Source organism: Schistocerca piceifrons, chromosome X (assembly GCF_021461385.2).
Source record: "Schistocerca piceifrons isolate TAMUIC-IGC-003096 chromosome X, iqSchPice1.1, whole genome shotgun sequence".
NCBI classification, from domain to species: Eukaryota; Metazoa; Arthropoda; class Insecta; order Orthoptera; family Acrididae; genus Schistocerca; species Schistocerca piceifrons.
In genome coordinates this window covers 974,137,658-974,165,440 of record NC_060149.1, presented here as the reverse complement: position 1 = coordinate 974,165,440, position 27,783 = coordinate 974,137,658, and positions in this window count along the sequence as shown.

Below are 27,783 nucleotides of genomic sequence, written 5' to 3'. Positions count from 1 at the left end.
TAGATTGTGATGCACCAGTGCAGGTTTACTGTATCCCTTGGACCTTCACATTGACCATGAAACACAGAAATCACAATGGGATAGAATTCAAAATTCACAATGCCGACTTAAGTACAAGAAGAGTGAATCTTATATGAAATTATGATTTGAGCGGCTCCTGGGAGACCAGTATTGGATTCCGATGCACCAGCGCAGGTTTTCTGTATCCCTTGGACCTTCACATTGACCATGAAACACAGAAATTGCATCGGGATTGAATACAAAAGTTACTATGCCGACTTAAGTACAAGAAGAGTGAATCTTCTAAGGGTTTGTGGTTTGAGCGGCTCCTGGGAGACCAGTATTTGATTCCGACGCAGCAGTGTAGGTTTACTGTATCCCTTGGACCTTCACATTGACCATGAATCACAGAAAATGCTTCGGGATTGAATAAAAAAGGGACAATGCCGACTTAAGTACAAGAAGAGTGAATCTTCTAAGAGTTTGTGATTTGAGCGGCTCCTGGGAGACCAGTATTAGATTCCGATTCACCAGAGCGGGTTTACTGTATCCCTGGGACCTTCACATTGACCATGAGACACAGAAATCGCATTGGGGTTGAATACAAAAGGGACAATGCCGAATTAAGGACAACAAGAGTGAATCTTCTAAGAATTTGGGGTTCGAGCTGCTCCTGGGAGACCAGTGATATATTCCGAAGCACCAGTGCAGGTTTACTGTATCCGTTGGACTTTGACATTGACCATGAAACACAGAAATTGCATCGGGATTGAATACAAAAGGCACAATCCCAACTTCAGTACAAGAAGAGTGAATCATCTAAGAGTTTGTGGTTTGAGCGGCTCCTGAGAGGCCAGTATTAGATTCCGATTCACCAGTGATGGTCTACTGTATCTTTTGGACCTACACATTGACCATGAAACACAGAAATTGCATCAGGTTTGAATACAAAAGAGACAATGCCGACTTAAGTACAAGAAGAGTGAATCTTCTAAGAGTTTGTGGTTTGAGCGGCTCATGGGAGACCAGTATTAGATTCCGATGCACCAGTGCAGGTTTACTGTATCCCTTGGACCTACACATTGTCCATGAAACACATAAATTGCATCGAGGTTGAATACAAAATGGACAATGCCGACTTAAGGACAAGAAGAGTGAATCTTCTAAGAGTTTGTGGTTTGAGCGGCTCCTGGGAGACCAGTATGAGATTCCGATACACCAGTGCATTTTTACTGTATCCCTTGGACCTTCACATTGTCCATGAAACACAGAAATTGCATCGGGATTGAATACAAAATGGACAATGCCGACTTAAGTACGAGAAGAGGGAATCTTCTAAGAGTTTGTGGTTTGAGCGGCTCCTGGGAGACCAGTATTAGATTCTGGTGCACGAGTTCAGGTTTACTGTATCCCTTGGACCTTCACATTGACCATAAAACACATAAATTGCATCGGGATTGAATACAAACTTACTATGCCGACTTAAGTACAAGAAGAGTGAATCTTCTAAGGGTTTGTGGTTTGAGCGGCTCCTGGGAGACCTGTATTAGATTCCGATGCATCAGTGCAGGTTTACTGTGTCCCTTGGACCTTCACGTTGACCATGAAACACAGAAATTGCATTGGGATTGAATACAAAAGGGACAATGCCGACTTAAGTACAAGAAGAGTGAATCTTCTAAGAGTTTGTGATTTGAGCGGCTCCAGGGAGACCAGTGTTAGATTCCGATTCACCAGTACAGGTTTACTGTATCCCGTGGACCTTTCCATTGACTATGAAAGACAGATATCGCATCGTGATTTAATACAAAATTCACATTGCCGACTTTGTCATGGCGGCTGCAGTGTGACACGTGTTAAATTTGGCTCGCGAATTTTAGTTGAAGTCGACGGTGTTCTCGCAGGTGGTGTTGTCTAGTACAAGTGGTAATCGTGTAAACGACAGTGTTCTGTGCAGTAGTGCTATTATTTTTCTGTGCTCCGCCAATATCTTCGAGAAAATGGTAAACAGAAGAGTGAACAGCAGCGCGTCCAGCAGCGGGGAAGCAGCAGGTGCGGCGGGCCCCCTCTTGGCGGAAGGTGCGGCCACGTCTCCCAGTATAGCGGAGCTGGTCCGCTCTGAGGTAAACGCTGCGCTTCGCGATAAAAACAATCTCGATCTGATATCAGGCACTATATCAGATACTGTAACGGCAGCAGTATTGGCCAAAGTGCGTGGTAAACTGTTGAGGCCAATACTGCCGAAATTACAGCATTAAAAATGTCTGTGTCTGAATACGAGTAAAAGGCACGAGAGTTGGAAGTGAAACTATCTCCCGCAACTGACGAACTAGAACAGTACCAAAGGCGAAATAGTCTACAACTGTTTGGAGTATTAGAAAATAAGGAAGAAGACACGGACAACCTGCTTATACAGGTTGCGCGTGAAAAATTAGGCGTTGAAATGACCAAGGCAGACATTGACAGGATCCATCGGGTGGGACGAAAACTACCAGGTGCCACCAAACCTCGTCCAATAATAATTAAATTAGTCTCGTACCGAAAAAGGGCAGAGATCTTTACCCAGAAGAAGAAGTTAGCAAGGACAGAGCTTACAATAAGGGAAGATCTGACACACGAACGGCTAAAAATTTTAAACAGTGCCATATCCCATTTCGGTCTTCAGAATGTGTGGACTCAGGATGGCAGAGTAATCATTAAGACAGCAGCTGGAAAGAAGACAGTCACAAACATGACAGAACTGAATAGTATTAAGTGAAGCTACTCGAGCCAAAAGTGCAAACTTAACACCATTTGCAATTGTAACAGCCCCAATACTCAGATATAGTCTTGTAATTTTATTAATTTTTTAATTATACCCATATTTGTACCTTCAACTAATTGTTTTTGTAACTGTATTAACTTTTCACTATTTTTTTGTGTCTGTAGCTCTAACCATTACTTAATTTTAGTTACTGCTAATACTTTTTTCATTTTCTCAGTTTATTCTCTTCCGTTCTGAAATAGTTCTATTGCAATTATTAGTCTCTCCTTTAGTTCATTAATCACCCATCTCTTCGGTTTAAATTGTTCATAACAAAAATCACCATCAGTATCACTTTAGCAAATTTCAATCTAATTGTAGCTTCCTACGATAATCACTACCAGTATCACTTTAGTAAATTTCAATTTAATTCTAGCTTCCTACAATAATCTATTAATTATTAAGCTTACTTCTCTCTGCTGGCAGCATCGGCCTCTTAAATCACTCCCTTTTCCCTTATTTCCACCCTAAGCTGTTTCAAATACGCTAATTACATTTCTCCTCTTACGACAGAGGATACACAGTGACACACAGCCGTCACTATTGTGGTCATATTCTCCTTGCACCGAATACCACTAATCCATTTTCTATACTCCCGCCACCTCAGGAAATCTTTAGCAGTCGCCTTTCTTTCGGCACTCGCGGTGTCACAAACAGGGCGTGCAAAATCTCGGACACCCCTGTGTTATGTCACTTGGCGGAAGCAGCGGCCAGTGCCCCTCGCGGCAGGTAGTGTCTAACAAAGGGACAAACCAGTCTGCCACCCTACTCCAGGCTGCTCAGCGGAACGCGTCAGAGCTTTTAGCAGCTCACTGCAACATCCAGTCTTTACCTGTGCATTACGAAGAACTTAGCCTCCTCTTCAACCAACTAAACTACCACGTAATCCTCTTATCCGAAACGTGGTTGAAACCACACATATCCTCTGCATCTTTTCATCTCCCAGGGTACACATTTCTTAGGGCAGACAGATCAAAAAAGCGAGGTGGCGGGGTCGGCGCGTATATACGAACAGATCTCAAAGCGAAAGTTTTATGTACGTCAAATCCTGCTGAAGAAAAAGAGGCTGAATTCATGTTCATTGAAATAAATATACAAAGTCGGAAATTCTTGACTGGCGTCGTGTATAAGCCGCCAAAAATAAGCTCAATGAGTTCCTTCCAGTCGGAATTACATTCACTTCAGTGTCAATACGAACATGTCATCGTAATGGGTGACTTGAACATAGACTTGCTAAGAGACACTCCCTCCGCAATAAACCTAAGAAGACTGTTTAGTTGCAATAGCATGAACATTCTTCCATTACAACCTACACACCATACGGCGCACAGTCATACTCTTATAGACGTAATCGCAACGAAACAGACTGACAAAGTAAGAGATGTTGGTCAAACATCGGCCCCTGGCCTCTCAGCACATGATGTAATATTCCTGGCCTACTCTGTGCCGCACCCCAAGGATCAAATCGCGTTACATAACTTGTAGGAACATGAAACGTATTGACCTTGACGCTCTAACAGCCGATTGCTCTGAAATCTCATGGCATCAAATAATCAGAAAACACACAATCGACGGCAAAATTAATGAACTTGGTGATAAACTCACTGCCCTCTATCACAAACATGCACCTGTGCGCACAATCCGTGTAAGAAAATCTCCTGCTCCATGGCTGACAGCTGAATTACGTCAAATGATGACTAATAGGGATTATGCCCACAGGCGTTTCAAGGCAGATCCGAAACCCGGGCGTTTCGAAGAATATAGAAAGCTACGGAACAGAGTGAAACAATGCATTCGCAATGCTAAAATCAGGCACGCTCGCTCCCTTGTATGCAACGATCTGACGCCCACGACTCTATGGAAGAATCTCCGTAGCTTGGGGGTCGGAAAGGCAAAATCGGAAACTACTTTTCATGTGTCAGCTAACGAATTAAATGAATTCTTCTCTGCACCTCTGAATACCAGCACAGCTGATAATTACCGTCCACAAGAATCCCCAAACAGGATAACTAACAACGATACCTTCCATCTAAAACATGTAACAACAAATACGGCAAGAAAAGCAATAATGAGAATCTCTTCTGATGCAATAGGCAACGACAGTATCGGTATAACCATGATTAAGAATGTTGCCGATATCTTAGTACCTGTCTTAACTGACATATTTAATTTTTCCCACATGAACGGAATATATCCCACTGCATGGAAAAGAAGCCTAATTCGACCCATCCCTAAGATCGAAAAACCGCAACTGCCTAGTGATTACCGACCAATTAGCATACTGCCTGCTGTTTCCAAAGCACTTGAATATATTGTTCATGACCAAATCACTGAACACTTGCATGAATTCAGCCTATATAACAAATTTCAATCCGGTTTCCGTAAACATCACAGCACAAACACTGCTCTAATTAAAGTAATTGATGACCTGAAATATGCCATCGACAATCGAAAGGCAACAATATTGACGCTACTGGACTTCAGCAAAGCTTTTGACACTGTTAACTTTGACATATTGCTCAGAATAATGCAACAGCTTAATTTCTCTGATAGTGCAATGAGATGGTTTGAAAGCTACTTAAAAGACAGACAGCAATGTGTTGTCTGCGTAAATGAAAAATCTTCCTGGAAACATGTTTCCTTGGGAGTGCCACAAGGATCAGTCTTAGGACCACTTTTGTTTTCTTTATATGTCAACGATATTTCATCGGTTCTGTCCTGCTGTAAATATCATTTCTATGCTGACGACCTCCAGCTCTACCTAAGCGTCAGACCTGAAGAAGTAAACACTGCAATCGCTCAGATGAATGATGATCTGTCTTCAGTAGTGACATGGGCGAAAAACCTGGGACTTAATATAAATGCAAAAAAGACGCAAGTAATCTTAATAGCCCATCAGAAATTAATAAGTTCAGTTTTCCGCGAATGGCTACCTCCTATTCTGCTCGACGGTACTCCAATACCATATCAGAAAACAGTGAAGAACTTGGGTGTAACTTTGGATGAGCATCTCAACTCGGCGGAGAATATAGTCGCAGTGTGCCGAAAGACGTCTGCTTGTCTCTATGCTCTCAAAAAGTTTCGGAACATATTTCCACAGGACTTGAAACGCCAGCTCGTGCAAGCACTCGTTCTACCGAACCTCCACTATTGTGATGTGATTCAACAAGGCATGAGTAGTGAAAACAAAAGACGGCTAGAGCTAACCAGGATTGCCTGTGTGCGTTACACCCGCAACATTCGCCAATATGATCATGTTAGTGCTTCATAATCCGAGCTAGGGTGGCTGCGGCCGGACAAATTGCGTGAGTACCACACTCTATGTCTACTCCACCGACTCATCCTCGCGCAAGCACCCCAGTACCTTGCTTCAGAGATTAAAAACCTGTCATGTCATCATAATCGAAACACGAGGTCACTCTTATTTGGTATCCTAACTGTGCCCACTCACAAAACAAAAACTTTTGCAAACTCTTTCTCAGTTGCCGCTGTCCGCCTCTGGAACAAACTGCCCCTTACCTTGCGCAAAATTCGATCTCCTGCTGCTTTTAAGAAAAAGTTGAAGCATTTCCTACTATCATCCTCACAAAGTTCTCCACAAAATTAATGTACAGGGACAATCCCCTCATCTGTCAAATAGCAAAGCTAGCGTCTCCTATCTTGCTCCTGAGATGCCTTCCTCTTCATCTATCTCTATTAGCCACGCAATCTTCTTTTCCTTTATATTTCCTTAATTATGTTTCATCATGTCTCTATTCTTCTCCTCCCTTCACCATGAGTCTCCCTCATACTCCCTGCTGCCAGCACTCCTATCTAAAATCTGTCTCTTCAATAATGTCTGATTATAACAGTACTTGTGACCTAAGAATATAAACTCTATATGTATGTATTTTTCCAGGTATACCTTTCAAAATGTTTATTTCACTTTTTGTATTAGATATAGTTTAACATGATGACTAAAACATATGAATGTAAAATAAGTAGAATGCCTGGTGAGATGTAAGAGAGGGCCTGATGGCCCTAATCTTGCCAGGTTAAATAAAATAAATAAATAAATAAATAAGTACGAGAAGAGTGAATCTTCTAAGAGCTAGTGTTTGAGCGGCTCCTGGGAGACCAGTATTAGATTCCGATGCATCAGTGCAGGTTCACTGTATCCCTTGGACCTTCACATTGACCATGAAACACAAATCGCATTGGGATTGAATACAAAAGGGACAATGCCGATTTAAGGACAACAAGTGTGAATGTTCTAAGAATTTGTGGTTTGAGCGGCACCTGGGAGACCAGTATTACATTCCGATGCACCAGTGCAGGTTTACTGTATCCCCTGGGCCTTCACATTGACCATGAATCACAGAAATTGGATCGGGATTGAAAACAAAAGGCACATTGCCGACTTAAGTACTAGAAGAGTCAATCTTCTAAGAGTTTGTGGTTTGCGCGGCTCCTGGTAGACCAGTATCAGATTCCAAAGCACCAGTGCACGTTTACTCTATCCCTTGGACCTACACATCGACCATGAAACACAGAAATTGCATCGGGATGTAATACTAGAGGGACATGCCGGCTTAAGTACAGAAGAGTGAATCTTCCAAGAGGTTGTGGTTTGAGCAGCTCCTGGGAGACCAGGATTAGATTCCGATGCACCAGTGCAGGTTTACTGTATCCCTTGGACCTTCACATTGACCCTGAAACACAGAAATCGCAACGGGATGGAATACAAAAGGAACAATGCAGACTGAAGTACAAGAAGAGTGAATCTTCTGAGAGTTTGTGGTTTGAGCGGCTCCTGAAAGACCAGTATTAGATTCCGATGCTCCAGTGCAGGTTTACTGTATTCCTTGGACCTTCACATGGACCATGAAACACAGAAATCGCATCGTGATTGAATACAAAAGGCGCAATACTGACTTAAGTACAAGAAAAGTGAATTTCTAAGAGTTTGTGCTTTTAACGGCTCCTGGAAGACCAGTTCTAGATTCCGATGCTACAGTGCATGTTTACTGTATCCCTTGGACCTTCACATTGACCATGAAACACAGAAATCGCATTGGGATTGAATACAAAAGGGACAATGCCGACTTGAGAACAAGAAGAGTGAATCTTCTAAGAGTTTGTGCTTTGAGCGGCTCCTGGGAGACCAATATTAGATTCCGACGCTTCACTGCAGGTTTACTGTATCCCTTGGACCTTCAAACTGACCATGAAACACAGAAATTGCATCGGGATTGAATACAAAAAGCACAATGCCGACTTAAGTACAAGAAGAGTGAATCTCCCAAGAGTTTGTGGTTTGAGCGGTTCCTCGGAGACCAGTACTGGATTCCGATGCACCAGTGCAGGTTTACTGTATCCCTTGGAGCTTCACATTCACCATGAAACACAAAATTTGCATCGGGATTGAATACAAAAGGGACAATGCCGACTTACGTACAAGAAGAGTGAATCTTCTAAGAGTTTGTGGTTTGATCGGCCCCTAAGTGACCAGTATTACATTCCGATGCACCAGTGCAGGTTTACTGTATCCCTTGGACCTTCACATTCACCATGATACACAGAAATCGCATCGGGATTGAATACAAAAGGGACAATGACGACTTAGGTACAAGAAGAGTGAATCTTCTAAGAGTTTGTGGTTTGAGCGGCTCCTGGGAGACCAGTATTAGATTCCGATTCACCAGTGCAGGTTTACTGCATCCCTTGGACCTTCACATTGACCATGAAACACAGAAATCGCATTGGGATTGAATACAAAAGGGACAATGCCGACTTAAGTACAAGAAGACTGAATCTTCTAAGAGTTTGTCATTTGAGCGGCTCCTGGGAGACCAGTATTAGATACCGATGCACCAGTGCAATTTTACTGTATCCCTTGGACCTTCACATTGACCATGAAACACAGAATTCGCATTGGGATTGAATACATAGTGACAATGCCGACTTAAGAACAAGAAGAGTGAATCTTCTAAGAGTTTTTGCTTTGAGCGTCTCCTGGGAGACCAGTATTAGATTCCGACGCTGCACCGCAGGTTTACTGTATCCCTTGGACCTTCACACTGACCATGAAACACAGAAATTGCATCGGGATTGAATACAAAAGGCACAATTCCGACTTAAGTACAAGAAGAGTGAATCTCCTAAGAGTTTGTGGTTTGAGCGGTTCCTGGGAGACCAGTACTAAATTCCGATGCACAAGTTCAGGTTTACTATATCCCTTGGACCTTCACATTCACCATCAAACACAAAATTTGCATCGGGATGGAATACAAAAGGGACAATGCCGACTTAAGTACAAGAAGTGTGAATCTTCTAAGAGTTTGTGGTTTGAGCGGCCCCTAGGTGACCAGTATTACATTCCGATGCACCAGTGCAGGTTTACTGTATCCCTTGGACCCTCACATTGACCATGAAACACAGAAATTGGATCGGGGTTGAATACAAAAGGCACATTGCCGACTTAAGTACAAGAAGAGTGAATCTTCTAAGACTTTGTGGATTGAGCGGTACCTGGGAGGCCAGTATTAGATTCCGATGCACTAGTGCAGGTTTACTGTTTTCCGTCGACCTTCACATTGACCATGAAACACCGAAATTACATCGGGATTGAATACAAAATTACTACGAGGACTTAAGTACAAGAAGAGTGAATCTTCTACGAGTTTGTGATTTGAGCGGCTCCTGGGAGACCAGTATTAGATTCCGATTCACCAGTGCAGGTTTACTGCATCCCTTGGACCTTCACATTGACCATGAAACACAGAAATCGCATTGGGATTGAATACAAAAGGGACAATGCCGACTTAAGTACAAGAAGACTGAATCTTCTAAGAGTATGTGATCTGAGCGGCTCCTGGGAGATTTGTATTAGATTCCGATTCACCAGTACAGGTTTACTGTATCCCTTGGACCTTCACATTGACCATGAAAGACAGATATCGCATCGGGATTGAATACAAAGTCACAATGCCGACTTCAGTTCAAGAAGAGTGAATCTTCTAAGAGTTTGTGCTTTGAGCGGCTCCTGGGAGAGCAGTATTAGATTCCGATGCTTCAGTGCAGGTTTACTGTATCCCTTGGAGCTTCACATTGACCATGAAACACTGGAATTACGTCGGGATTGAATACAAAAGGGACAATGACGTCTTAAGCACAAGAAGAGTGAATCTTCTAAGAGTTTGTAGTTTGAGCGGCCCCTGTTACACCAGTATTAGATTCCGATGCACCAGTGCAGGTTTTCTGTATCACTTGGACCTTCACATTGACCATGAAACACAGAATTTGCATTGGGATTGAATACAAAAGGCACAATGCCGACTTAAGTGCAAGAAGAATGAATCCTCTAAGAGATTGTGGATTTAGCGGCTCCTAGGAGACTAGTATTAGATTCCGATGCACCAGTGCAGGTTTATTGCATCCTTTGGACCTTCACATTGACCAAGAAACACAGAAATTGCATCGGGATTGAATACCAAAGGGACAATGCTTACTTAAGTACAAGAAGAGTGAATCTTCTAAGAGTTTGTGCTTTGAACGGCTCCTGGTAGACCAGTATTAGATTCTGATGCACCACGGCAGGTTTCCTGTACCCTTGGACCTCCACATTGACGACGAAACTCAGAAATTGCATCGCGGTTGAATTCAAAAGGCATAATGCCGACTTAAGACAAGAAGAGTGAATCTTCTACGAATCTGTGCTTTTGGTGGCTCCTGGGAGACCAGTATTAGATTCCAAAGCACCAGTGCAGGTTTACCGTATCCCTTGGACCTTCACATGGACAATGAAACACAGAAATCGCATCGGGATTGAATACAAAAGGCACATTGCCGACTTAAGTAGAAGAAGAGTGAATCTTCTAAGAGTTTGTGGATTGAGCGGTACCTGGGAGACCAGTATTAGATTCCGATGCACTACTGCAGCTCTACTCTATCTCTTGGACCTTCACATTGACGATGAAACACAGAAATTGCGTCGTTATTTCATACAAAAGGCACAATGCCGTCTTAAGTACAAGAAGAGTCTATCTTCTCATTGTTTGTGGTTTGCTTTGAGCGTTTCCTGGGAGATCAGTATTAGATTCCCATGCACTACTGCAGCTTTACTCTATCCCTTGGACCTTCACATTGACGATGAAACACAGAAATCGCGTCGGGATTTAATACAAAAGGCACAATGCCGACTTAATTCCCATAAGAGTAAAATTTCTCAGTGTGTGTGCTTTGCTTTGAGCGTTTCCTGGGGGTTCAGTATTAGCTTCTACATCTACATCTACACTGATACTCCGCAAGCCACCCAACGGTGTGTGGCGGAGGGCACTTTACGTGCCACTGTCGTTACCTCCCTTTCCTGTTCCAGTCGCGTATGGTTCGCGGGAAGAACGACTGTCTGAAAGCCTCCGTGCGCGCTCTGATCTCTCTAATTTTACATTCGTGATCTCCTCGAGAGGTATAAGTAGGGGGAAGCAATATATTCGATACCTCATCCAGAAACGCACCCTCTCGAAACCTGGCGAGCAAGCTACACCGCGATGCAGAGCGCCTCTCTTGCAGAGTCTGCCACTTGAGTTTATTAAACATCTCTGTAACGCTATCACGGTTACCAAATAACCCTGTGACGAAACGCGCCGCTCTTCTTTGGATCTTCTCTATCTCCTCCGTCAGACCGATCTGGTACGGATCCCACACTGATGAGCAATACTCAAGTATAGGTCGAACGAGTGTTTTGTAAGCCACCTCCTTTGTTGATGGACTACATTTTCTAAGCACTCTCCCAATAAATCTCAACCTGGTACCCGCCTTACCAACAATTAATTTTATATGATCATTCCACTTCAAATCGTTCCGCACGCATACTCCCAGATATTTTACAGAAGTAACTGCTACCAGTGTTTCTTTCGCTATCATATAATCATACAATAAAGGATCCTTCTTTCTATGTATTCGCAATACATTACATTTGTCTATGTTAAGGGTCAGTTGCCACTCCCTGCACCAAGTGCCTATCTGCTGCAGATCTTCCTGCATTTCGCTACAATTTTCTAATGCTGCAACTTCTCTGTATACTACAGCATCATCCACAAAAAGCCGCATGGAACTTCCGACACTATCTACTAAGTCATTTATATATATTGTGAAAAGCAATGGTCCCATAACACTCCCCTGTGGCACGCCAGAGGTTACTTTAACATCTGTAGATGTCTCTCCATTGATAACAACATGCTGTGTTCTGTTTGCTAAAAACTCTTCAATCCAGCCACACAGCTGATCTGATATTCCGTAGGCTCTTACTTTGTTTATCAGGCGACAGTGCGGAACTGTATCGAACGCCTTCCAGAAGTCAAGAAAAATAGCATCTACCTGGGAGCCTGTATCTAATATTTTCTGGGTCTCATGAACAAATAAGGCGAGTTGGGTCTCACACGATCGCTGTTTCCGGAATCCATGTTGATTCCTACATAGTAGATTCTGGGTTTCCAGAAATGACATGATACGCGAGCAAAAAACATGTTCTAAAATTCTACAAGAGATCGACGTAAGAGATATAGGTCTATAGTTTTGCGCATCTGCTCGACGACCCTTCTTGAAGACTGGGACTATCTGTGCTCTTTTCCAATCATTTGGAACCCTCCGTTCCTCTAGAGACTTGCGGTACACGGCTGTTAGAAGGGGGGCAAGTTCTTTCGCGTACTCTGTGTAGAATCGAATTGGTATCCCGTCAGGTCCAGTGGACTTTCCTCTATTGAGTGATTCCAGTTGCTTTTCTATTCCTTGGACACTTATTTCGATGTCAGCCATTTTTTCGTTTGTGCGAGGATTTAGAGAAGGAACTGCAGTGCGGTCTTCCTCTGTGAAACAGCTTTGGAAAAAGGTGTTTAGTATTTCAGCTTTACGCGTGTCATCCTCTGTTTCAATGCCATCATCATCCCGTAGTGTCTGGATATGCTGTTTCGAGCCACTTACTGATTTTACGTAAGACCAGAACTTCCTAGGATTTTCTGTCAAGTCGGTACATAGAATTTCACTTTCGAATTCAATGAACGCTTCACGCATAGCCCTCCTTACGCTAACTTTGACATCGTTTAGCTTCTGTTTGTCTGAGAGGTTTTGGCTGCGTTTAAACTTGGAGTGGAGCTCTCTTTGCTTTCGCAGTAGTTTCCTAACTTTGTTGTTGTACCACGGTGGGTTTTTCCCGTCCCTCACAGTTTTACTCGGCACGTACCTGCCTAAAACGCATTTTACGATTGCCTTGAACTTTTTCCATAAACACTCAACATTGTCAGTGTCGGAACAGAAATTTTCGTTTTGATCTGTTAGGTAGTCTGAAATCCGCCTTGAATTACTCTTGCTAAACAGATAACCTTCCTCCCTTTTTATATATTACTACTAACTTCCATATTCAGGGATGCTGCAACGGCCTTATGATCACTGATTCCCTGTTCTGTACATACAGAGTCAAAAAGTTCGGGTCTGTTTGTTATCAGTAGGTCCAAGATGTTATCTCCACGAGTCGGTTCTCTGTTTAATTGCTCGAGGTAATTTTCGGATAGTGCACTCAGTATAATGTCACTCGATGCTCTGTCCCTACCACCTGTCGTAAACATCTGAGTGTCCCAGCTTCCGATGCAGTACTGCAGATTTACTCTATTCCTTGGACCCTAACATTGACGATGAAACACAGATATTGCGGCGGGATTTAATACAAAAGGCACAATGCCGATTTATGTACAAGTAGAGTAAATCTCCTCATTGTTTGTGGTTTGCTTTGAGCGTTTCCTGGTAGATCTGTATTAGATTCCGATGCACTACTGCTGCTTTACTCTATCCCTTGGACCTTCACATTGACGATGAAACACAGAAATTGCGTCGGGAATTAATACAAAAGGCACAATGCTGATTTAAAAAGAAGAGGAGTAAATCCCATTGTTTGTGGTTTGCTTTGAGCGTTTCCTTCGAAATCAATATTAGATTCCGATGCAATACTGCAGCTTTACTCTTTAACGTGGACCTTCACATTTACGATGAAACACAGAAATTGCGTCGGGATTGAATACAAAAGGCACAATGCTGACTTAAGTACAAGAAGAGTAAATCTTTTCATTGTTTGTGGTTTGCTTTGAGCGTTTCCTGCTAGATCAGTATTAGATTCCGATACACTACTGCAGCTTTACTCTATCCCATGGACCTTCACAATGACGATGAAACACAGAAATTACGTCAGGTTTTAATAAAAAATGCTCAATGCCGACTTAAGTACAAGAAGAATATATCTTCTTATTGTTTGTGGTTTGCTTTGAGCGTTTCCTTCTAGATATGTATTAGATTCCGATGCACTACTGCAGCTCTACTCTATCTGTTGGACCTTCACATTGACGATAAATCACAGACATTGGTTCGAGATTTAATACAAAAGACACAGTGCCGACTTAAGTACAAGAAGAGTAAATCATCTCATTGATTGTGGTTTGCTTTGAGCGTTTCCTGGGAGATCAGTATTAGATTCCGTTGGACAACTGCAGCTTTTCTCTAACCCTTGGACCTTCACATTGACGATGAAACACAGAAATTGCGTCCGGATTTAATACGAAAGGCACAATGTCGACTTAAGTAAAGGCAGAGTAAATATTCTCATTGTTTGTGGTTTGCTTCGAGCGTTTCCTGGGAGATCAGTATTAGATTCCGATGCACTGCTGCAGCTCAACTCTATCCCTTGGACCTTCGCATTGACGATGAAACACAGAAAATGCGTCAGCACTAAATACAAAATGAACAATGCTGACTTAAGTACAAAAGGGTAAATCTTCTCATTGTTTGTGGTATGCTTTGAGCGTTTCCTGGGAGATCAGTATTAGATTCCGATGCACTACTGCTGCTTTACTATATCCCTTGGATCTTCACATTGACGATGGAACATAGAAGTTGCGTCGAGATATAATACAAAAGGCACAATGAGGACCTAAGTACAAGAAGAGCGAATCTACTCATTGTTTGTAGTTTGCTATGAGCGTTTCCTGGGAGATCAGTATTAGATTCCTATGCACCACTGCAGCTTCACTCTATCCCTCGGACCTTCACATTGACGATGAAACACAGATATTGAGTCGGGAATTAATACAAAGAGCACAATGCCAGCTTTAGTACAAGAGGAGTAAATCTTCTCATTGTTTGTGGTTCGCTTTGAGCGTTTCCTGGGAGGTCAGTATTAGATTCCGATGCATTACTGCAGCTTTATTCTATCCCTTGGACCTTCACATTGACGATGAAACACAGAAATTGCGTCAGGATGTAATAAAAAAATGCTCAATGCCGACTTCAGTTCAAGAAGAATAAATCTTCTTATTGTTTGTGGTTTGTTTGAGCGTTTTCTGGGAGATAAGTATTAGATTCCGATGCACTGCTGCTGCTTTACTCTATCCCTTGGACCTTCACATTGACGATGAAACACAGAAATTACGTCGGAATTTTAATACAAAAGGCACAATGCCAACTTAAGTACAAGATGAGTATATCTTCTCATTGTTTTTGGTTTGCTTAGAGCATTTCCTCGGAGATCAGTATTAGATTCCGTTGCAATACTGCAGCTTTACTCTATCCCTTGCATCTTCAAATTGGCGATGAAACTCAGAAATTGCGTTGGGATTTAATACTAAAGGCACAATGCCAACCAAGTACAAGAAGAGTAAATCGCCTCATTGTTTGTGGTTTGCTTTGAGCGTTCCCTGGGAGATGAGTTTTAGATTCCGATGCACTACTGCAGCTTACTCCATCCCTTAGACCTTCACATTGACGATGAAACACAGAAATTGAGTCGGGATTGAATACAAACGGCACAATGCCGACTTATGTCCAAGAAGAGTCAATTTTCTCATTGTTTGTGGTTTGCTTCGAGCGTTTCCTGGGAGATCAGTATTAGATTCCGATGCACTACTGCAGCTTTACTCCATCCCTTGGACCTTCACATTGACGACCAAACACAGAAATTGCGCCAGGAGTTAATAAAAAATGCTCAATGCCGACTTAAGTACAAGATGAATAAATCTTGTCATTGTTTGTGGTTTGCTTTGAGCATTTCCTGGGAGATAAGTATTAGATTCAGTGCACTACTGCAGCTTTACTCTATCCCTTGGACCTTCACATTGACGATGAAACACGGAAATTACGTCGGAATTTTAATACAAAAGGCACAATGCCGACTTAAGGACAACAAGAGTAAATCTTCTCATTGTTTATGGTTTGCTTAGAGCATTTCCTCGGAGATCAGTATTAGATTCCGTTGCACTACTGCAGCTTTACTCTATCCCTTGGATCTTCACATTGACGATGAAACCCAGAAATTGCGTCAGGAATTAATACTAAAAGCACAATGCCAACTAAGTACAAGAAGAGTAAATCTTCTCATTGTATGTGGTTTGCTTTGAGCGTTTCCTGGGAGATTAGTATTAGATTCCGATGCACTACTGCAGTTTTAACCCATCCCTTGGACCTTCAATTTGACGATGAAACACAGAAATTACGTCGGTATTTAATACAAAAGGCACAATGCCGACTTAAGGACAACAAGAGTAAATCTTCTCATTGTTTATGGTTTGCTTAGAGCATTTCCTCGGAGATCAGTATTAGATTCCGTTGCACTACTGCAGCTTTACTCTATCCCTTGGATCTTCACATTGACGATGAAACCCAGAAATTGTGTCAGGAATTAATACTAAAAGCACAATGCCAACTAAGTACAAGAAGAGTAAATCTTCTCATTGTATGTGGTTTGCTTTGAGCGTTTCCTGGGAGATCAGTATTAGATTCCGTTGCACTACTGCAGCCTTACTCTATGCCTTGGACCATCACATTGGCGATGAAACACAGAAATTGCGTCAGGATTTAATAAAAAAATGCTCAATGCCGACCTCACTACAAGAAGAATAAATCTTCTTATTGTTTGTGGTTTGCTTTGAGCATTTCATGGGAGATAAGTATTAGATTCCGATGCACTACTGCTGCTTTACTCTATCCCTTGGACCTTCACATTGACGATGAAACACAGAAATTACGTCGGAATTTTAATACAAAAGGCACAATGCCGACTTAAGTATAAGAAGAGTAAATCTTCTCATTGTTTTTGGTTTGCTTAGAGCATTTCCACGGAGATCAGTATTAGATTCCGTTGCAATACTGCAGCTTTACTCTATTTCTTGCATATTCACAATGACGATGAAACCCAGAAATTGCGTTGGGATTTAATACTAAAGGCACAATGCCAGCCAAGTACAAGAAGAGTAAATCTTTTCATTGTTTGTGGTTTGCTTTGAGCGTTTCCTGGGAGATAAGAATTAGATTCCGATGCACAACTGCAGCTTTACCCTATCCCTTAAACCTTCACATTGACGATGAAACACAGAAATTGCGTCGGTATTTAATACAAAAGGCACAATGCCGTCATAAGTACAAGAAGAGTAAATCTTCTCATTGTTTGTAGTTTGCTTTGAGCGTTTCCTGGAAGATCAGTATTAGATTCCGATGCACTACTGCAGCTTTACTCTATCCCTTGGACCTTCACATTGACGATGAAACACAGATATTGCGTCGGGAATTAATACAAAGGGCACAATACCAGCTTTCGTACAAGAGGAGTAAATCTTCTCATTGTTTATGGTTTGCGTTGAGCGTTTCCAGCGAGATCAGTATTAGATTCCGGTGCACTACTGCAGCTTCACTCTATAAGTTGGACCTTAACATTGACGATGAAACACAGAAATTGCGTCGGGATTGAATACATACGGCACAATGCCGACTTAAGTACAAGAAGAGTCCATCTCCTCATTGTTTGTGGTTTGCTTTGAGCATTTCCTGGGAGATCAGTATTAGATTCCGATGCACTACTGCAGCTTTACTCTATCCCTGGGACCATCACATTGACGATGAAACACGGAAATTGCGTCGGGATTTAATACAATAGGCACAATGCCGACTTAAGTACAAGCAGAGTAAATATTCTCATTGTTTGTGGTTTGCATTCATCGTTTCCTGGGAGATCAGTATTAAATTCCGATGCACTACTGCAGCTTTGCTCTATCCCTTGGACCTTCACATTTACGATGAAACACGGAAATTGCGTCGGGATTTAATACAAAAGGCACAATGCCGTCTTAAGTACAAGAAGTGTAAATCTTCTCATTGTGTGTGGTTTCCTTTGAGCGTTTCCTGGGAGATCAGTATTAGATTCCGATGCACTACTGCAGCCTTACTCTATCACTTGGACTTTCACATTGTCGATGAAACACAGATATTGCGTCGGGATTTAATACAAAAGGCACAATGCCAACTGAAGTAAAAGCTGAATAAATATTCACAATGTTTGTGGTTTGCTTTGAGCGTTTCCTGGGAGATCAGTATTAGATTCCGATGCACTACTGCAGCTTAACTCTATCCCTTGGACATTCGCATTGACGTTGAAACACAGAAATTGCGTCAGGATATAATACAAAATGCTCAATGCCGACTTAAGTACAAGAAGAATATATCTTCTCATTGTTTGTGGGTTGCTTTGAGCGTTTCCTTCTAGATAAGTATTAGATTCCGATGCACTACTGCAGCTCTACTCTATCTGTTGGACCTTCACATTGACGATAAATCACAGACATTGGGTCGAGATTTAATACAAAAGACACAGTGCTGACTTAAGTACAAGAAGAGTAAATCATCTCATTGATTGTGGTTTGCTTTGAGCGTTTCCTGGGAGATCAGTATTAGATTCCGTTGGACAACTGCAGCTTTTCTCTAACCCTTGGACCTTCACATTGACGATGAAACACAGAAATTGCGTCCGGATTTAATACGAAAGGCACAATGTCGACTTAAGTAAAGGCAGAGTAAATATTCTCATTGTTTGTGGTTTGCTTCGAGCGTTTCCTGGGAGATCAGTATTAGATTCCGATGCACTGCTGCAGCTTACTCCATCCCTTAGACCTTCACATTGACGATGAAACACAGAAATTGAGTCGGGATTGAATACAAACGGCACAATGCCGACTTATGTACAAGAAGAGTCAATTTTCTCATTGTTTGTGGTTTGCTTCGAGCGTTTCCTGGGAGATCAGTATTAGATTCCGATGCACTACTGCAGCTTTACTCCATCCCTTGGACCTTCACATTGACGACCAAACACAGAAATTGCGTCAGGAGTTAATAAAAAATGCTCAATGCCGACTTAAGTACAAGATGAATAAATCTTGTCATTGTTTGTGCTTTGCTTTGAGCATTTCCTGGGAGATAAGTATTAGATTCCGATGCACTACTGCAGCTTTACTCTATCCCTTGGACCTTCACATTGACGATGAAACACGGAAATTACGTCGGAATTTTAATACAAAAGGCACAATGCCGACTTAAGGACAACAAGAGTAAATCTTCTCATTGTTTATGGTTTGCTTAGAGCATTTCCTCGGAGATCAGTATTAGATTCCGTTGCACTACTGCAGCTTTACTCTATCCCTTGGATCTTCACATTGACGATGAAACCCAGAAATTGCGTCAGGAATTAATACTAAAAGCACAATGCCAACTAAGTACAAGAAGAGTAAATCTTCTCATTGTATGTGGTTTGCTTCGAGCGTTTCCTGGGAGATTAGTATTAGATTCCGATGCACTACTGCAGCCTTACTCTATCCCTTGGACTTTCACATTGTCGATGAAACACAGATATTGCGTCGGGATTTAATACAAAAGGCACAATGCCAACTGAAGTAAAAGCTGAATAAATATTCACAATGTTTGTGGTTTGCTTTGAGCGTTTCCTGGGAGATCAGTATTAGATTCCGATGCACTACTGCAGCTTAACTCTATCCCTTGGACATTCGCATTGACGATGAAACACAGAAATTGCGTCAGGATATAATACAAAACGCTCAATGCCGACTTAAGTACAAGAAGAATATATCTTCTCATTGTTTGTGGGTTGCTTTGAGCGTTTCCTTCTAGATAAATATTAGATTCCGATGCACTACTGCAGCTCTACTCTATCTGTTGGACCTTCACATTGACGATAAATCACAGACATTGGGTCGAGATTTAATACAAAAGACACAGTGCCGACTTAAGTACAAGAAGAGTAAATCATCTCATTGATTGTGGTTTGCTTTGAGCGTTTCCTGGGAGATCAGTATTAGATTCCGTTGGACAACTGCAGCTTTTCTCTAACCCTTGGACCTTCACATTGACGATGAAACACAGAAATTGCGTCCGGATTTAATACGAAAGGCACAATGTCGACTTAAGTAAAGGCAGAGTAAATATTCTCATTGTTTGTGGTTTGCTTAGAGCATTTCCTCGGAGATCAGTATTAGATTCCGTTGCACTACTGCAGCTTTACTCTATCCCTGGGACCATCACATTGACGATGAAACACGGAAATTGCGTCGGGATTTAATACAATAGGCACAATGCCGACTTAAGTACAAGCAGAGTAAATATTCTCATTGTTTGTGGTTTGCATTCATCGTTTCCTGGGAGATCAGTATTAAATTCCGATGCACTACTGCAGCTTTGCTCTATCCCTTGGACCTTCACATTTACGATGAAACACGGAAATTGCGTCGGGATTTAATACAAAAGGCACAATGCCGTCTTAAGTACAAGAAGTGTAAATCTTCTCATTGTGTGTGGTTTCCTTTGAGCGTTTCCTGGGAGATCAGTATTAGATTCCGATGCACTACTGCAGCCTTACTCTATCCCTTGGACTTTCACATTGTCGATGAAACACAGATATTGCGTCGGGATTTAATACAAAAGGCACAATGCCAACTGAAGTAAAAGCTGAATAAATATTCACAATGTTTGTGGTTTGCTTTGAGCGTTTCCTGGGAGATCAGTATTAGATTCCGATGCACTACTGCAGCTTAACTCTATCCCTTGGACATTCGCATTGACGTTGAAACACAGAAATTGCGTCAGGATATAATACAAAATGCTCAATGCCGACTTAAGTACAAGAAGAATATATCTTCTCATTGTTTGTGGGTTGCTTTGAGCGTTTCCTTCTAGATAAGTATTAGATTCCGATGCACTACTGCAGCTCTACTCTATCTGTTGGACCTTCACATTGACGATAAATCACAGACATTGGGTCGAGATTTAATACAAAAGACACAGTGCCGACTTAAGTACAAGAAGAGTAAATCATCTCATTGATTGTGGTTTGCTTTGAGCGTTTCCTGGGAGATCAGTATTAGATTCCGTTGGACAACTGCAGCTTTTCTCTAACCCTTGGACCTTCACATTGACGATGAAACACAGAAATTGCGTCCGGATTTAATACGAAAGGCACAATGTCGACTTAAGTAAAGGCAGAGTAAATATTCTCATTGTTTGTGGTTTGCTTCGAGCGTTTCCTGGGAGATCAGTATTAGATTCCGATGCACTGCTGCAGCTTACTCCATCCCTTAGACCTTCACATTGACGATGAAACACAGAAATTGAGTCGGGATTGAATACAAACGGCACAATGCCGACTTATGTACAAGAAGAGTCAATTTTCTCATTGTTTGTGGTTTGCTTCGAGCGTTTCCTGGGAGATCAGTATTAGATTCCGATGCACTACTGCAGCTTTACTCCATCCCTTGGACCTTCACATTGACGACCAAACACAGAAATTGCGTCAGGAGTTAATAAAAAATGCTCAATGCCGACTTAAGTACAAGATGAATAAATCTTGTCATTGTTTGTGCTTTGCTTTGAGCATTTCCTGGGAGATAAGTATTAGATTCCGATGCACTACTGCAGCTTTACTCTATCCCTTGGACCTTCACATTGACGATGAAACACGGAAATTACGTCGGAATTTTAATACAAAAGGCACAATGCCGACTTAAGGACAACAAGAGTAAATCTTCTCATTGTTTATGGTTTGCTTAGAGCATTTCCTCGGAGATCAGTATTAGATTCCGTTGCACTACTGCAGCTTTACTCTATCCCTTGGATCTTCACATTGACGATGAAACCCAGAAATTGCGTCAGGAATTAATACTAAAAGCACAATGCCAACTAAGTACAAGAAGAGTAAATCTTCTCATTGTATGTGGTTTGCTTCGAGCGTTTCCTGGGAGATTAGTATTAGATTCCGATGCACTACTGCAGCCTTACTCTATCCCTTGGACTTTCACATTGTCGATGAAACACAGATATTGCGTCGGGATTTAATACAAAAGGCACAATGCCAACTGAAGTAAAAGCTGAATAAATATTCACAATGTTTGTGGTTTGCTTTGAGCGTTTCCTGGGAGATCAGTATTAGATTCCGATGCACTACTGCAGCTTAACTCTATCCCTTGGACATTCGCATTGACGATGAAACACAGAAATTGCGTCAGGATATAATACAAAACGCTCAATGCCGACTTAAGTACAAGAAGAATATATCTTCTCATTGTTTGTGGGTTGCTTTGAGCGTTTCCTTCTAGATAAGTATTAGATTCCGATGCACTACTGCAGCTCTACTCTATCTGTTGGACCTTCACATTGACGATAAATCACAGACATTGGGTCGAGATTTAATACAAAAGACACAGTGCCGACTTAAGTACAAGAAGAGTAAATCATCTCATTGATTGTGGTTTGCTTTGAGCGTTTCCTGGGAGATCAGTATTAGATTCCGTTGGACAACTGCAGCTTTTCTCTATCCCTTGGACCTTCACATTGACGATGAAACACAGAAATTGCGTCCGGATTTAATACGAAAGGCACAATGTCGACTTAAGTAAAGGCAGAGTAAATATTCTCATTGTTTGTGGTTTGCTTAGAGCATTTCCTCGGAGATCAGTATTAGATTCCGTTGCACTACTGCAGCTTTACTCTATCCCTTGGATCTTCACATTGACGATGAAACCCAGAAATTGCGTCAGGAATTAATACTAAAAGCACAATGCCAACTAAGTACAAGAAGAGTAAATCTTCTCATTGTATGTGGTTTGCTTTGAGCGTTTCCTGGGAGATTAGTATTAGATTCCGTTGCACTACTGCAGTTTTAACCCATCCCTTGGACCTTCAATTTGACGATGAAACACAGAAATTACGTCGGTATTTAATACAAAAGGCACAATGCCGACTTTAGTACAAGCAGAGTATATATTCTAATTGTTTGTGGTTTGCTTTGAGCTTATCCTGGGAGATCAGTATTAGATTCCGTTGCACTACTGCAGCCTTACTCTATGCCTTGGACCATCACATTGGCGATGAAACACAGAAATTGCGTCAGGATTTAATAAAAAAATGCTCAATGCCGACCTCACTACAAGAAGAATAAATCTTCTTATTGTTTGTGGTTTGCTTTGAGCATTTCATGGGAGATAAGTATTAGATTCCGATGCACTACTGCTGCTTTACTCTATCCCTTGGACCTTCACATTGACGATGAAACACAGAAAATACGTCGGAATTTTAATACAAAAGGCACAATGCCGACTTAAGTATAAGAAGAGTAAATCTTCTCATTGTTTTTGGTTTGCTTAGAGCATTTCCACGGAGATCAGTATTAGATTCCGTTGCAATACTGCAGCTTTACTCTATCCCTTGCATATTCACAATGACGATGAAACCCAGAAATTGCGTTGGGATTTAATACTAAAGGCACAATGCCAGCCAAGTACAAGAAGAGTAAATCTTTTCATTGTTTGTGGTTTGCTTTGAGCGTTTCCTGGGAGATAAGAATTAGATTCCGATGCACAACTGCAGCTTTACCCTATCCCTTAAACCTTCACATTGACGATGAAACACAGAAATTGCGTCGGTATTTAATACAAAAGGCACAATGCCGTCATAAGTACAAGAAGAGTAAATCTTCTCATTGTTTGTAGTTTGCTTTGAGCGTTTCCTGGAAGATCAGTATTAGATTCCGATGCACTACTGCAGCTTTACTCTATCCCTTGGACCGTCACATTGACGATGAAACACAGATATTGCGTCGGGAATTAATACAAAGGGCACAATACCAGCTTTCGTACAAGAGGAGTAAATCTTCTCATTGTTTATGGTTTGCGTTGAGCGTTTCCAGCGAGATCAGTATTAGATTCCGGTGCACTACTGCAGCTTCACTCTATAAGTTGGACCTTAACATTGACGATGAAACACAGAAATTGCGTCGGGATTGAATACATACGGCACAATGCCGACTTAAGTACAAGAAGAGTCCATCTCCTCATTGTTTGTGGTTTGCTTTGAGCATTTCCTGGGAGATCAGTATTAGATTCCGATGCACTACTGCAGCTTTACTCTATCCCTGGGACCATCACATTGACGATGAAACACGGAAATTGCGTCGGGATTTAATACAATAGGCACAATGCTGACTTAAGTACAAGCAGAGTAAATATTCTCATTGTTTGTGGTTTGCATTCATCGTTTCCTGGGAGATCAGTATTAAATTCCGATGCACTACTGCAGCTTTACTCTATCCCTTGGACCTTCACATTTACGATGAAACACGGAAATTGCGTCGGGATTTAATACAAAAGGCACAATGCCGTCTTAAGTACAAGAAGTGTAAATCTTCTCATTGTGTGTGGTTTCCTTTGAGCGTTTCGTGGGAGATCAGTATTAGATTCCGATGCACTACTGCAGCCTTACTCTATCCCTTGGACTTTCACATTGTCGATGAAACACAGATATTGCGTCGGGATTTAATACAAAAGGCACAATGCCAACTGAAGTAAAAGCTGAATAAATATTCACAATGTTTGTGGTTTGCTTTGAGCGTTTCCTGGGAGATCAGTATTAGATTCCGATGCACTACTGCAGCTTAACTCTATCCCTTGGACATTCGCATTGACGTTGAAACACAGAAATTGCGTCAGGATATAATACAAAATGCTCAATGCCGACTTAAGTACAAGAAGAATATATCTTCTCATTGTTTGTGGGTTGCTTTGAGCGTTTCCTTCTAGATAAGTATTAGATTCCGATGCACTACTGCAGCTCTACTCTATCTGTTGGACCTTCACATTGACGATAAATCACAGACATTGGGTCGAGATTTAATACAAAAGACACAGTGCTGACTTAAGTACAAGAAGAGTAAATCATCTCATTGATTGTGGTTTGCTTTGAGCGTTTCCTGGGAGATCAGTATTAGATTCCGTTGGACAACTGCAGCTTTTCTCTAACCCTTGGACCTTCACATTGACGATGAAACACAGAAATTGCGTCCGGATTTAATACGAAAGGCACAATGTCGACTTAAGTAAAGGCAGAGTAAATATTCTCATTGTTTGTGGTTTGCTTCGAGCGTTTCCTGGGAGATCAGTATTAGATTCCGATGCACTGCTGCAGCTTACTCCATCCCTTAGACCTTCACATTGACGATGAAACACAGAAATTGAGTCGGGATTGAATACAAACGGCACAATGCCGACTTATGTACAAGAAGAGTCAATTTTCTCATTGTTTGTGGTTTGCTTCGAGCGTTTCCTGGGAGATCAGTATTAGATTCCGATGCACTACTGCAGCTTTACTCCATCCCTTGGACCTTCACATTGACGACCAAACACAGAAATTGCGTCAGGAGTTAATAAAAAATGCTCAATGCCGACTTAAGTACAAGATGAATAAATCTTGTCATTGTTTGTGCTTTGCTTTGAGCATTTCCTGGGAGATAAGTATTAGATTCCGATGCACTACTGCAGCTTTACTCTATCCCTTGGACCTTCACATTGACGATGAAACACGGAAATTACGTCGGAATTTTAATACAAAAGGCACAATGCCGACTTAAGGACAACAAGAGTAAATCTTCTCATTGTTTATGGTTTGCTTAGAGCATTTCCTCGGAGATCAGTATTAGATTCCGTTGCACTACTGCAGCTTTACTCTATCCCTTGGATCTTCACATTGACGATGAAACCCAGAAATTGCGTCAGGAATTAATACTAAAAGCACAATGCCAACTAAGTACAAGAAGAGTAAATCTTCTCATTGTATGTGGTTTGCTTCGAGCGTTTCCTGGGAGATTAGTATTAGATTCCGATGCACTACTGCAGCCTTACTCTATCCCTTGGACTTTCACATTGTCGATGAAACACAGATATTGCGTCGGGATTTAATACAAAAGGCACAATGCCAACTGAAGTAAAAGCTGAATAAATATTCACAATGTTTGTGGTTTGCTTTGAGCGTTTCCTGGGAGATCAGTATTAGATTCCGATGCACTACTGCAGCTTAACTCTATCCCTTGGACATTCGCATTGACGATGAAACACAGAAATTGCGTCAGGATATAATACAAAACGCTCAATGCCGACTTAAGTACAAGAAGAATATATCTTCTCATTGTTTGTGGGTTGCTTTGAGCGTTTCCTTCTAGATAAATATTAGATTCCGATGCACTACTGCAGCTCTACTCTATCTGTTGGACCTTCACATTGACGATAAATCACAGACATTGGGTCGAGATTTAATACAAAAGACACAGTGCCGACTTAAGTACAAGAAGAGTAAATCATCTCATTGATTGTGGTTTGCTTTGAGCGTTTCCTGGGAGATCAGTATTAGATTCCGTTGGACAACTGCAGCTTTTCTCTAACCCTTGGACCTTCACATTGACGATGAAACACAGAAATTGCGTCCGGATTTAATACGAAAGGCACAATGTCGACTTAAGTAAAGGCAGAGTAAATATTCTCATTGTTTGTGGTTTGCTTAGAGCATTTCCTCGGAGATCAGTATTAGATTCCGTTGCACTACTGCAGCTTTACTCTATCCCTGGGACCATCACATTGACGATGAAACACGGAAATTGCGTCGGGATTTAATACAATAGGCACAATGCCGACTTAAGTACAAGCAGAGTAAATATTCTCATTGTTTGTGGTTTGCATTCATCGTTTCCTGGGAGATCAGTATTAAATTCCGATGCACTACTGCAGCTTTGCTCTATCCCTTGGACCTTCACATTTACGATGAAACACGGAAATTGCGTCGGGATTTAATACAAAAGGCACAATGCCGTCTTAAGTACAAGAAGTGTAAATCTTCTCATTGTGTGTGGTTTCCTTTGAGCGTTTCCTGGGAGATCAGTATTAGATTCCGATGCACTACTGCAGCCTTACTCTATCCCTTGGACTTTCACATTGTCGATGAAACACAGATATTGCGTCGGGATTTAATACAAAAGGCACAATGCCAACTGAAGTAAAAGCTGAATAAATATTCACAATGTTTGTGGTTTGCTTTGAGCGTTTCCTGGGAGATCAGTATTAGATTCCGATGCACTACTGCAGCTTAACTCTATCCCTTGGACATTCGCATTGACGTTGAAACACAGAAATTGCGTCAGGATATAATACAAAATGCTCAATGCCGACTTAAGTACAAGAAGAATATATCTTCTCATTGTTTGTGGGTTGCTTTGAGCGTTTCCTTCTAGATAAGTATTAGATTCCGATGCACTACTGCAGCTCTACTCTATCTGTTGGACCTTCACATTGACGATAAATCACAGACATTGGGTCGAGATTTAATACAAAAGACACAGTGCCGACTTAAGTACAAGAAGAGTAAATCATCTCATTGATTGTGGTTTGCTTTGAGCGTTTCCTGGGAGATCAGTATTAGATTCCGTTGGACAACTGCAGCTTTTCTCTAACCCTTGGACCTTCACATTGACGATGAAACACAGAAATTGCGTCCGGATTTAATACGAAAGGCACAATGTCGACTTAAGTAAAGGCAGAGTAAATATTCTCATTGTTTGTGGTTTGCTTCGAGCGTTTCCTGGGAGATCAGTATTAGATTCCGATGCACTGCTGCAGCTTACTCCATCCCTTAGACCTTCACATTGACGATGAAACACAGAAATTGAGTCGGGATTGAATACAAACGGCACAATGCCGACTTATGTACAAGAAGAGTCAATTTTCTCATTGTTTGTGGTTTGCTTCGAGCGTTTCCTGGGAGATCAGTATTAGATTCCGATGCACTACTGCAGCTTTACTCCATCCCTTGGA